Source organism: Hyperolius riggenbachi, chromosome 5 (genome assembly GCF_040937935.1).
Source record: "Hyperolius riggenbachi isolate aHypRig1 chromosome 5, aHypRig1.pri, whole genome shotgun sequence".
NCBI lineage: Eukaryota > Metazoa > Chordata > Amphibia > Anura > Hyperoliidae > Hyperolius > Hyperolius riggenbachi.
The window spans coordinates 218,835,971-218,850,521 of record NC_090650.1 but is presented as its reverse complement, the minus strand read 5'-3'; the positions used below and the strand labels follow the sequence as shown (position 1 = coordinate 218,850,521).

Sequence of the window (14,551 nt, the reverse complement as noted above, 5' to 3'; positions counted from 1 at the left end):
CATTGTGGGTGGGGTGTAGTTCTGCTTATCTTGTTGTGCATTTGATCTGTACCTCTCCTAGTATCCTTTTTTTAAATGTTTCTGGAAAAGTCTAGCTAGATTAATATCTCTATTATTCGATATACAGTAAGTAAAATTAGAAAAAAAACAAACTTGTGCAGTCTGCTCATTTCACTCCCACAGTTTTTTGTGGCATATTAGATATTCTATTAATGACTGATTCATTTAAGATACAGAGATCCCACTTCTCTCAGTGCATGCTTACAAGCCCAGGGGTGGTGAATTAATTTCCACTTTTAAAAGCTTTCAGATATGACACCAAACCAGGCAAGCCAGTTCTGGGGAGGTTGTGGAAGTAGTTTGACTTGTTAGTCTCATTTGTATCTTTAGTGAGACAACATTTATATAGCAACAAAGCCCTGCTAGCCTACGTTATTATGGGGATTGTTCAAGCACTTGTCAGGATGAGACTTTTATTTATATTTTTTGTTTTCGGTTACACGTGTTTTTTTTTTTTTCTATCCAGTTATGAGCTATAGCGCATTTTTGTTTCATGTCCATGACCCCTTAGTGAAGCCAAAATTAGGCCTTAAAATATTTTCCATTTTGCTTTTTATAGTGACAGTCCAAAAGTGTCATCTCTGTGGAATGCAAATTGCGTTTCTCATTCTGAAAATATGTAAACATGCAGCCTTCTAATTTTTCTGAGACCACACATGGATCATTCTCTCCTCCATCAGGATGTTGCTGAATCATAACCAGTTTTGGCCAATCAGTATGAATATGGAGACCCCAATCCTTATGCATCAAATTATTCATTGTCCTCCTCCACGTCTTCCTGGTTCCTGATTTTTTTTTTTTTAGCAAAGCAGATTGATCCAGCTACAAGGTAGTTCCGCACAGGATGGGTCTTTAGCAACTTCTGCAAATAAATAAAGCACCTGTAGCCAAAGACAGCCATGGTGAATCCACACTGGCTCTAAAAGAGCAGGTGCCGTGATTAAACCGCAGTCGGCAAATCTCTGCCCTGTTCAATTAATCGTCTCATGGTTTTGGGATAGACCTCAGTGATCCCAGTGCTCAGTATTGTGTTGCTAGCCTAGTTCGGTATGTGAGTGTTTGTTTTTACTTTTAAAGGATGAGGTAGTGAGGGTTAGGTAGTAGTGATGGTGGCTGATTGATCCCCCATGAAGGGGGAATAATGCTTTGTATAAGATGGGAAGGGGTGACTGTAACATTGAAAGATGATTTCCTGGGGGGGGGGGGGGGGGTGTAGGGGGGGGGGGAATAGGATTTTATGTTAAGAGGGGACAATATTGATTGGGTAATTACATTAAAAGGCATGGCGGAAGAACAGTTTGTGGGGACTTGCTTTGGAGGAGGAAAGTGGTGCATGGAGAAGTAATTGCTATTCCTCCTGCATGTTCTAGAAAATGCTGTTTGTATGGCTGGGGTAGCAAGCTCATTTAAGGGCCCATTTCCACTAGTGGAATGATGAGATGATCGCATTGCAGTTACTTCTGGTTGTCTTCTGAATGTGCTTCATACTAGCACTAATGGGAATCTGATGCATGCTGCGAGAATCTGCAGCATGCATCCCATTCCCAGGTTGCAAGCAATGGAAACTGCTCCATTGACTTCAGTTTGGTTTCAGTTTGGATGTGATGCAATCATCGCAGCTAGTGGAAATGGGCCCTAACAGTACACCAGGCTGCAGCGTGCTCACAACTCCTATGCTAAAATCAACATCAGTCTTTGTGCTCTCAATGCGTACGTATGTATACGTGAGTGGGGCGCATGGTGAGCCAAATGACTGCTCTCCCTGATGCCACAAAGCTCACCAGCGGTGTTAAATACCATTCTCTTCAGCCAACCCTGACTACCAGGCAAGATCCAGCACCCTAGCAATCTAAGCTACATCTCCTCCTGTAAAGCACTGTGTGTGTGTGTGTGTGTGTGTGTGTGTGTGTGTGTGTGTGTGTGTTGGGGGAGGGGTGCAGAGATGCTGCATAATTTATCCTGGAACCTTGTTCCTGTCTCTGCTACCAGCAGGGCCGGATTTGTACTTTCCAGCGCCCTAGGCCGGCTGTCACCAACCGCCCCCCCCCCCATTCTGTCCAACTCTGACTAGTTTGAACGCCCCCCCTCTGTTTTGCTGCTTTGCCCCGTTCAACAAAGAAGCAGTGCATGCTCTGTCCACTCCATGTAATTTTGCGCTCCTGTCTGCATGCACAGCAGCCGATAGTGTTCTGGGTTTGCATACTTCAGAAATGATGCTCATGTATGAGCACTCAGCAGCACTTGTCAAGTACACATACCCATAACACTCCCTCGGCTCCTGTGCACATGCATACAGCAGTGCAAAATCACAAGTAGCCCCAGTGGACAGCGCTGCTTCTTTGTCCTCTGTGCTACTTGCTGCCGTCAGAGCCACAAATAGGGGACAGTGTATCACAATGCAGAGAAGCCCATCCAAAACAGAGAGCAGGTGAGTAGAAGGATCCGACACTACACACACTGGCATAGATGTAGTGTAATGCTAGGTACACATGATGCAATTTTCTGACAGATTTACGGTCAGGTCGATTATTTCCATCATGTCTGATCTAATTTCAATTTTTCGATCAATTTGATGTTCACTTCTATGAAAAAAACATTCAGAAAATTGATTGGAAAGCATATCGGACATGTTGGAAATAGTCGATGTGACAGTAAATCTGTCAGAAAATTGCATTTTGCGTACCCAGCATAAGCTCAGGTGTACTTTACACAGTGACAATTCAAGACAGATCTTAAAATCAGTCAGCAGGAAGTTTTGTAACAGACTAAGGGCCCGTTCACACTGCACGCGTTTCCAGACGCGTTTTGGAAACGCGTGCAGGTGGCCAAAACGCACGACATCAGACATTGCTTAGAGTGCAATGTCTGATGTTCACACTGCATGCGTTCCGGACCTGTGCGGTCCGGGAACGCATGCTGCACGCAGATTTTGCAAAAACGCGTGGCTGTCCCATTCACTTTTCAGTGATGGGATCAGCCACGCAACGCACACAAACGCGGATGGCCATGCGTTCGTACGCGTTGCGGTCCGCACGCGTTCCGCACGCATGGCCATCCGCATTTCTGATCTGAACGGGCCCGAACACTTTTTATTGGCTAACCAAAAGAAAAACAGTGAGAGCCGTCTTCAGACTTTGTATACTGTATATATCTGTGTGCCTAACATCTTGTACACAGTAACAGTCAGCAAGAGATCCATTGATTGTTTTGTAAATGTAAGAGAATGTAACAGTTGTCATTCTGTTTCAAAACATCCTGCTTTCACTGATGGTCAACACAGTACTTTGCTGGCAAAAAATGCCAGGAAAGAGTTAAAGTGCAGGACAAAGAATGTTATTCTCTAGGAGGGAAAAAAAAGCCATAAATTTGACAGGTCTGAGGTCTTTAACAGCACTGACCTACTAGTAATAAACTAACTATCATTCAGAGAGGGGGAGAGCTGCTAATTTCTGCCCGTGAATGCGTGCTGAATGAGAAAAAACTAATTGGAACTCAAGAGTTCTGCTACTTGAGCCCATATATTTTTCTTCTCACAGCAGATTGTTTGTCCCCTCTCAGCATACAGGTGACAGCAGATGCTGACTGCCATAACACACACTTTGCACAAGTAAGAGAGATGCAGGGATCTCTGGAATTCAGGCAGACCAGAGCAAAGCAGGAGAGGTGATTTACTTTGACATGTGACCTCTTATCTCCAAGTCCTGCGCCCTGCTGATTTTTATCGCCCTAGGCCTTGGCCTCTGTGACCTTCCCAGAAATCCGACCCTGGCTACCAGGAAGTGTTTTTACACACACCCTCCTATTTAATTATGTATATTGGCAAGCACACCCCTTTCAGAGTGCAGAAGCAAGAAGACTGGAATTCACACAGAGCCAAACATAAAAGAAAATAAGAATGAGGCAGCCGAGGAGCAGTGTTAGCATGTGCTCACATCCTAACCCAAGTTTATGGGAACTGAGCCACTCTTCAACCAGGTAGAAGTGGTTGTGACTGCAGCAGACCACTATTCCAAAGTCACAAGTCTGCTGCCCATAGCTCTGCTCTAAACCAGCCTAGTGCACACCAGAGCGTTTCGGCTGTGGTTTGCGATCCGCTTGCGGGTGCGGATCCGCTAGGGTAATGTATTTCAATGGGCTGGTGCACACCAGAGCGGGAGACGTTTTGCAGAAACTCATACTCCCGGGCTGCTGCAGATTTTGGATTGCGGATGCGTTTCTGCCTCAATGTTAAGTATAGGAAAAACGCAAACCGCTCTGAAAAACGGCACTTCAGAGCGGTTTGCCAGGCGTTTTTGTTACAGCAGCTGTTCAGTAACAGCTTTACTGTAACAATACATGAAATCTACTACACCAAAAACGCTTCCCAAAACCGCAAAATGCTAGCTGAAACGCTACATAAAAATAAGAAAAAGCGTTTCAAAAATCTGCTAGCATTTTGCGGATCTGCTAGCGGTTTTTGGTGTGCACCAGGCCTCAGACCTTCTTTAATAAGCATACTTTGTGTGGCGCAAATGCCGGCAGGGATCTTTTTGACAGTTTAGTTGGGCTTTAAGATTTAATAGGATTCAGAGACTTTGTAAAATGTAGGTAGAAAGAAACTGTAGGCCGACTGCTGGTTAATTCATTTCCAGAGGCATTCTATCAACAGATTTTGGATTTATCAGTAAGACAGCCCAATATAGGAAAGATACATGTGTAAAAATGCTGCACACTATTCGGCTGCTTTCATACTAAGCTTTGGCGAGGGTCGTGTTGTCCTAAGTTAGTCTGCCTATAATTCAGGATACAGGTTGCTATGGTAACTAAAGCTCTGCTTGTAAAATAAAGACTGCATATTCTGTAAACTTGTAAATTAGTCAGTGATTCATCATTATTCAATGTTGTATTAACACTGTATTTAATTTCCCAATATTAAAAATTGCAACCTATGTCACTCCTAAAGATGTTGTACTGCTTTTTGTATGGACAAGAATTTAAGGAAGTTCTCAAAGTTGGGAAAAGACAACTTCTTTATGTAAAACTAAAATAAAAATGTTTTGCAGTTGACTAGGAAAGGATATCTTGCATTAAAATAAATAAAAATCTTCACAGGCATAATTAATCAAGCTCTGATTAAAAATGCATAACAGCATTTTTCAAACATAAATATGTTTAGTACTTTGATGTGCCTCTTATGCTGGGAATACACGGTGCGTTTTGCGGCTCGATTCTGCCACCCGATCGATTCCCCGCTCGATTCTCTTATCTTCAATTAGTTTTCCATATCTTTTTCCATTGTTCCCTATGCGAAATCAAGCGCAGAATCGATCGGGCGGGAGATCGGACATGTCGGAAATGATCAATTGATCCATCTAAATGGCTAAAAAACGTACCGTGTATTCCCAGCATTACAGTTATTGTGTAAGGTGTGGCTGGATAGTGTAATGGTTAAGGGCTCCATCTCTGATTACAGGAGACCTGGGAATCATGGCTCTTCCTGTTCAGCAAGCCAGCACTTATTCAGTAGGAGACCTTGGGCAAGTCTCCCTAACACTGCCACAGCCAATAGAGCGCATCCTAGTGGCTGCAGCTCTGGCACTTTGAGTATAAATGTTGTTTGTCTTGTCTAAGGTGTGTCATTCAGCAATATTACCCATGTAATGTGTTGCCCGCCTATAAGATGCTGTATAATATTGGTTAAGGCAGCCATACACTGGTCGATGTGCCATCAGATCGACCAGCTGACAGATCCCTATCTGATCGAATCTGATCAGATAGGGATCGTATGGCTGCCTTTACTGCAAACAGATTGTGAATCGATTTCAGCCTGAAACCGATCACAATCTGTTCAGCTGCTCCTGCCGCCTGTCCTCCCCCCGCGCATACATTACCTGACGCTGGCTCCCGGGCATCTTCTCCACGCTGCACCGCTCTGTTCTTGCTCCATCTCGGCGCTTCCTGTGTCACTCCGTGACCAGGAAGTTCAAATAGAGCGCCCTCTATTTGAACTTCCTGGGTCACTGCAGTGAACCAGGAAGCGCCGGGATGGAGCGGGTGCAGCGCTGAGAAGATGCGGAGAAGACGCCTGGGAGCCCGCATCAGGTAATGTATTTTTCATCGGATCGGCCGCCGCTAGCGACGCGCACTTTACCCGCGGGCGATCGAGGGTAATTTCCCGCACGGCGCGATCGACGGACCGATCCGATTTCGGGAGGAAATCGGATCGTCGGCGGCGTTTACCGCGAACGATTGGCAGCAGATTCGATCCCAGGATCGAATCTGCTGTCGAAACGGCCGGGAATCGGGCCAGTGTATGGCCACCTTTACTAATATTGTAGTAAAATTGGGTCATATCTGAATCAGAAAGGGGTTGCTGAAAATATGCTAATAAAGCAGTTAGGCGATTGCAGTCTGCTATATGTATCAACAATTGGAACATTTTTAAAAATTCACTGTCCAGATTTGTTAGACAAATGTACTGGATGCTGCACACACTTGTAATCCTACAACCACTATCATATACATCTCAACAACGCAGACTACTATGTAAGATTATGTAAGTTATCAAGGCAAATCTTAACCACTTCAAATTGCTGATTATTTCAGTTTATTTCTGCTGGATTGCTTAGGGCCTGTTTCCACTACATGCAGATTTGATGCAGAATGGATGCAGAAAAACTGACTCCAATGAATGCTTATGGGCCTGTTTCCACTAAAAGCGATTTTTCTGATGCAGATTTTCCCATAGGCATTCATTGGAGTTTGTAAGGGCCTGTTTCAACTACACGCAGATTTGATGCAGATTTGATGCAGATTGGATGCAGAATGGATGCAGAAAAACTGACGCCAATGAAAGCCTATGGGAAAATCTGCATCAGAGTAATCGCGTTTAGTGGAAACAGGCCCATAGGAATTAATTGGAGTCAGTTTTTCTGCATCCATTCTGCATCCAATCTGCATCAAATCTGCATGTAGTGGAAACAGGCCCTTAAAGAAAACCTGAACTGAAAATAAAAGTCAAAATAAACATACACAAGTCATACTTCCTGTGTAGTCTACTACTCCATCTATTTTTCCTCTCCTGCCTCCTGTTTGTCCACTGTGATCAAGGGAATTCTCCGTCCTCCATTTTGAAAATGGCTATTACCCTATAACAGCTTCCTGGTTAGCACACTGTTAAAATGTAACATCGCCCACTTGAGCCATAGGGAAACATGCACACATCAGTTCTCCTCTCAGCTGTAACTGACAGCAACTGATATATTACTGACAGCAACTGATATATTTTAGTTCTGACAAAATGTTGTCAGAACTGGAAGGGATCACTGGAATGGCCCGTACTCACGGGCTGCAGAAGTTGCCTGTCGCCAGCACACGTGAGCGTGTGGGCGACAGGCCGGCGACAGCTTCTCTCCAGGTCCCTCCGCGTACACACGCGGAAGAGGGACCAGCAGCGAGGCGGAAGCTGTCGCCGACGTTCCTCCTCCCCCCGCCGGAAGCTCCATATGATACAATGGAGGTTGCTGTCGCTAGTCCGCGTACTCACGCGGACTAGCGACAGTTGCGGGGGAGGTGCGGCGGCGACTGTCGCCATGCGATTGAAACTTTCAATCGCATGGCGACATGAGCGGCGGGCGACAGTTCGGGGTGCGCGCGCGTGCGGCGGCCCATACTCACGAGCGACCTGTCGCCGCAACACGCGCGCGCCGTGTGTTGAGGCGACAAAAGTCCCTCGTGAGTATGGGCCATAAGAAGAAAATGGTGAGCTTCTGAGAGGAACTGATGGCAAGGTAACTATGTAATGTTCATTTGAAGTTACTTCATGTGTTTATTTTAAATAATTTTACTCAGTACAGGTTCTCTTTAAGCTAACCTTAACTGAAAATAAAATGAGATAAATAGCTGTGTGTATGCTGTGCATATATACATTGACATCCACCACCCACTCAACATGTTTCACCCTGAGGGCGTTGTCAGGAGTATAACTGACAAGGTGCAGTGGTAACAGACAATATATACAATTCACAACAAGGCCCCCTAGCAAAATAGCCCAAGTCAGAGTTCTGTGTATATAGGATTAACACAGACCGTGCCCAACAAGTGGGTGCTCACCCCTATTGGTGCGTGGTTGTTTAGAGGATCTAGGGGGCTTGCCCTATCGGGCAACTGCCACTACATTGGTCGATCTCGCCTATATACCACACACGAGAGCTGTCTATCACTGGGAACTAGCTGCATCTGACAGGCAGCTACTGCTCTTTTGTACAGGCAGTAGCCCTGGACCTGCAGTTTATGGGAGCAGTTAACAGTTAATTAATCCACCACAATCAACCTTCCATGTAAACTAACCCTTAGGGCCTGTTTCCACTACACGCAGATTGGATGCAGAAAAACTGACTCCAATGAATTCCTATGGGCCTGTTTCCACTAAACGCGATTATTCTGATGCAGATTTTCCCATAGGCATTCATTGGAGTCCGGTTTTCTGCATCCAATCTGCATCAAATCTGCATGTAGTGGAAACTGGCCCTTATAGACTCCAATTAATACCTATGGGAAAATCTGCATCAGAAAAATCGTATTTAGTGGAAACCGGCCCATAGGCATTCATTGGAGTCAGTTTTTCTGCATCCAATCTGCGTGTAGTGAAAACAGGCCCTCCAGCAGCAAAGCCGAACAATCCTGCTTGAGCTGTCAGATGTTTGCTTTGGCTACACTGTTGTACATGCGGTACTAGCATACAAGGAGCTGCCTTCTGCAGCCAGCAAGAGAAACACACTGGCGGCTGTAATGGCACATGGGCAGCTTTTTAAACACCATATATGTTCAATCTGCAGTGTTTTCTCAGAAGCAAAATAATTCAGTAGGACAGCCTGAGTTGAAGTTATCCCTGTTTATATTTCTGTATTTAGGTATTTGCAAATGTCAATTGTGTCCTTTTTTTCTTTGACATCTGGGTAGGGCAGGTTTATTAATGATGTATGGTATTTTTACTGTAAATATTTGACTCAATGATGTGACCTAGTGACTTGGAAAAGAATGTGATTTATACATTTGAACTGTACACAAATTTACATTGGACAGTTTAATTTGAATATTTTAGTATTGTTCTAGTCTAGATGTGACACATGTAGTGTTCAATAGGGAACAATAGGTCTGGGTGATTTGTGAATGAGGTTTCATGTCTGTAGTGTTATAAACTATTCAGGTGCAATAAATACAATAATTAAAACTATGCAATACTTGGGTGTGTTATTTAAAAAGTATGCTATAAACAGCCATTAGTTCTCTAATTAACTGTGATGTGAGAAGCCTCATTCAACATATCCAGTCTTATGACGTCTCTAGAAGTATGCTATAAAGTCGCCTGTTTTTTTTTTTTTTTTTTTTTTTTTATTTGAATCTTCCCCAAGTGTAGAGTATTTGCAACAGCAAATGTAACAAATATAACCCTGCATTTCATCTTTGCACTAAAACATTATTTACATCATATTATATACAACCAGCATTTTTTTTCTTACTAGACCAGCATTCGAAGGGTTACACACAGAGCTTGAAAGTTGAGTGCAGTGAAATGCTGCCGCATCCGAACTTCAGATAATGTTATATTGTGTTTACTTAAATGTATCAAGTGAGGAATGTGACACATTCTCTGACTGCAGAGAAGCTGCTGGAGACAGAGAGACACTGAAAGCTTGTCTCCCTGCAAAACGGCAATGAATAAAAGCAGTTATTAATAAAATGCAAAGTCAGCTCACAAAGCAAAAAACTGTACTTTTGGAAACCCATAAATTCTAAATGAATAATAATACTTATGCACAAATGCAAATATAACCGTATAGCATATAAAAAGTAGGTAAACATGAGGGCGCATGCGCGGCAGCTCCAGGATGGCCGCTTAGAGAGAGAGCTCCGTCCGGGTCCCACGCTGATTCCGCCGCCATAAGCACCCCCTCCGCTACCGAAGCGCGGCGCCGGCAGAGAACAGCAGGCGAACACCCACCCGAACAGATGGCAGCCAAATCAGGCCCTAAAGCTTCCACTCAAGCGGGCTCCATGGACCGCTATGTCCGCCAGCCGCAGATCCAAGATGGCGCCGACCACGCCGAGTCCTCCGCACCTGCCTCCTCTCCACAAACCCTGTCACAGCAGCTACAGCCTGGTTCAGTCCCCCAAGCCACAGAGGACCCACCGCTGACAGCTGCAATGCTAGAGGTAACTTTAGATAGACATTACCGTACCCTCCACGAGTCCCTTCAGCAAGTTATTCTCTCTGCTCTCAAGGATCTTAAAGGGGAAATCACAGCAATTGGGGAACGTACTAATACTCTGGAGGAGAAAATGGATGCCCTAGCTATTAAGCAGCATGATATAGAAGATGAGCAGCGCATTATACAAAATGACTTAAAAGCTATAAGAACTGCGCAGGAGGACAGTGAAAACAGGGATAGGAGGCAGAATATTAGGATTAAAGGCATGTCTATGTCAGTCACATCGGATCTACTGTTACCACATCTCACTGAATTATATAAATCAATAGTGCCAGACCAGCCAGATGAGTTCTGGCGAATGGATCGTGCCCACAGATCCCTGGGGGAGAGACAAGCGACTGCAAGACGCCCTAAAGATGTCATAATCAAGCTACACTATTATGAGGCGAAAGATGCCATAATGCGTGCCTTGCGTAATACCCCCAAAGTGTCATTTAAAGGGGACGATCTATCTATTTACAATGACTTGTCCTTAATTACGCTGGCCAAAAGAAGGGCCTTTAAACCAGTCACGCAACTTTTATCTGATGCCAAAATACCATACAAGTGGGGATTTCCTTTCCGCCTTATGGTCACCAGACATGGTGCTCATTTTACTCTATCCGACTTGGATGACGCCCCCCTCTTCCTGAAACAGATGGGCCTCCGCCCACCTCAATCACTATCTGCCCAGCACCTCTCATCCCCCTCCGCCAGATCCCCACCACGTAAGATACGCCACGTCTCTGAATGGTCCAAAACTTCGATTCGCAGCCTTACTTACCCTGATAATTCTAACGAGATGGAAGCCCTTCCGAGCTGAACTCATACCCATAGGGGGCTTGCCTCCCTGGCTTGACTTTCACTATACCTGAGGAGGCCCCAACTGCCTGATTGCTAAAACAAACAGAGTTTACATTTATAATAGAAGTAATTCTGTTCTCTCACCTCCGTACCTGACCCAGGACTGGACGTCGAACTCTAAGAGGTTTCTTTTGGACTCCCTCATGTACCTCCAGAAGGTAACTTGTGAGACTACATGGCCCCTTCGGGGATCATGTACCCTCCAGTACTTTCACCTTTTACAACTACTTTTAGTTGTCTTCACTTATTGCCACAAACTGCACAGTGGCCGCCGTACATATGATATTATCTGGTTAATTTGGTTTTGTGCATTTAGATTATATACTTGTTCTTATATTTGTTTCTCTCTTTTCTCATATCTCTACTATACTTTCCTTTTATGCCAGAAGGTTGCCATACTGGTTAGCGGTAAAGAATATATCTTAGATAATGGTTAAGCTATATACACTAAATGTTAAGGGCCTTAATGCACCTCAAAAGAGAATGTCCCTTGCGAAAGACTTGCGGAGACTTGACATAGACCTAGCTTTCCTCCAGGAGACACACTTAACTCCTAAAGACTCCACACGTCTCCATAGTAGATATTACTCCGAAGTATACCTAGCCTCTGGTCCTAAAAAACGTGCAGGAGTTGCAATATTGTGTAAAAAAGATTTACCCTTAAAGATAGACAAAACTATAAGTGATGTCAAAGGGCACTACCTAATACTCATAGGCTCCCTCGCAGGTAAACCAATTACTTTAGCGAATGTTTATGTCCCAAATACACAACAAATCGATTTTCTATCCGCCTTTTTTACTAAACTCCAAAAACATACCAAGGGAACTCTTATCCTGGGAGGGGACTTCAACCTGGCTTTTTCCTCTACCAAAGATAGAAGTAAAACTACTACCCCTTCCACCTCTGCCCTGCATGAACGCAACTCTCGTAAATTTCGAGTACTGCTCCGAAAGCATAGTCTACTTGACCTTTGGAGGATAGCCAACCCAACTGCTACAGATTTCACTTTTTTCTCCCCACCACATGCATCACACTCACGCATAGATTATTTCTTTGCAAAAGCCCATCTCCTACCTATCCTAATTGACTCAGTAATAACCCCCTCAGCCTGGACTGACCATCAAGCAGTCACTATAGATCTTGACTGGTTATCCAATCCACACAAACCTCTACATTGGAGGCTAAACGAATCCTTATTAAAGGACAGCACACTCATCGCTGACTGCCTAGAGGAACTACAAACATTCTTCAAAATAAACACTGACTCAGTAACTTCATTTGGCTTAGTATGGGAATCACATAAAGCCTTTATTAGAGGCTTTTTCATAGCAAGGGGTTCTCGGAAAAAACATAACACCTCAAAAAAACTGACCGAATTAAATGCTTCACTTACAAGGGCAATTAACGCCTACAAGCACCAACCGACACAAGATCACTTCTCTACCATACAACAACTCAAACTTGACATCCGTTCCCTACAATCCTCTCAACTTGAGAAGAGCCTGAAATGGAATAGGCAGCTGTTCTTCGAAAGAGGCAATAAACCGCACACTATACTAGCCCGAAAACTTAACCCGCAGAGTGTTCAACGAACTATTTACGCTATGAAAGACACCCAGGATGTTACCCATTACGACCCTGCTAAGATAGCGAGCGTATTTGCCTCCTTTTATGAACAGCTGTACAAGCTACCAGACCCCTCAGCTAACCCACAATATTCAGAAAAAGTATCTTCTTTTTTAGAACAGCTCAACCTTCCTAAATTAACAGAGGAAGACCGTAAGGTACTCAACTCCCCCATAACTACAGCTGAAATGTTGGAGGTCCTTAAAAAACTGCCCTCTTCCAAATCCCCGGGCCCAGATGGCCTTCCCTACTCCTACTATAAACTGTTCCAATCGATCCTCATTCCCCACCTAACAACTGTGGCCAACAAAATTATGACAGGTGAAAGCTCACCCACGTCCATACTTAACTCTCTCATCACAGTTTTACCCAAAGACGGTAAAGACCCCCAACTTCCACAAAGTTATCGCCCCATTTCCCTCCTAAACTCTGACCTAAAAATAATTACAAAAACCATAGCCAACCGTCTAAATCCTATCCTAGTTAGACTCATAAATAACGACCAAGTCGGTTTTATTTTAGGTCGCCAAGCGGGGGATAACACTCGCAGAGCTATTAATCTTATATCTTTGATGAATAAATCAGACAAACCTTCTCTGCTTCTAAGTTTAGATGCAGAGAAGGCCTTTGATAGACTTCACTGGTCCTTCCTTTTTAAAGTCCTCGAACACCAGGGTTTCCTAGGCCCCTTCCTCCACCTAGTTAAATTTCTTTACTCATCCCCAACGGCCTTAATAAAACTTCCTTTCGCTCCCTCCAAACCCTTCCAAATATATAATGGGACAAGGCAGGGCTGCCCCCTTTCCCCACTCCTCTTTGCGCTCAGCATAGAGCCTCTCGCTGCGGCTATCAGGCAGAACGTCAATATAAGAGGCATTGTACATGGTAAACATGAATATAAAATCTCCCTATTTGCAGATGACATCCTATTGTCCATAATGAGCCCATTAACCTCACTCCCGGCCTTACATGATACTCTAAACTTATATGAATCTTTATCAGGATTTAGATTAAACCAAGACAAAACAGAGGCTCTACCTATAAAAATACCTCCAAGCCTTCTCACTTCCTTACAGACATATTTCCCTTATAAGTGGCAGACACACTCTATAAAATACTTAGGAATTCACCTCACCCCCAATTATAATACCCTATATAAGTGCAACTTCACTCCCCTTATTCAACGGATCTTACAGGACCTACACAAATGGACGGCATATAAAATCTCCTGGCTAGGCCGGATCTATGCTCTAAAAATGAATATCCTACCCAGAATACTGTACTTATTCGAAACCTTACCAGTCCTTGTCCCATCCTCTCAACTGACGTCTCTACAAGCGGCATTCCATAAATTTGTTTGGAATTATAAACGACCGAGAGTCCATAAAAACATTCTTAACTCTCCTAGGGAGCAAGGTGGCCTGGGATTACCACTCCTACGCTACTACTATTACGCTGCTCATTTACGTCAGCTGTCAGAATGGTCCAACCTCAGAGTACATACAAAATGGGGTCTTATTGAAGCGACCAGTATGCTACCCATCTCCCTAGCTTCTTTACTCTGGTCTCATACCACACCAAAAATTCAACAACAGCATTTACTCCCCACCATCAAATTTACTTTACACATCTGGAGAATTGTGGCCCCGTTGGGTAGGCTGAAGTCATCCCCCTCTCCTTTGCTACCAATATTGGGAAACCCCAACTTCACTCCAGGGCTCTCCAAGTCCTTCATGAACACCTGGTTCACATTAGGCTATTTTAACCTCAG

The 14,551-nt window shown here is 44.1% G+C and overlaps 1 protein-coding gene across 1 annotated transcript in view; it reads left to right on the top strand.

The window, feature by feature from the left end:
- The window catches only part of LOC137518596 (band 4.1-like protein 4B), a 208,541-nt gene that overhangs the window by 166,218 nt on the left and 27,772 nt on the right, over positions 1–14,551 (top strand). The window lies entirely within an intron of this gene.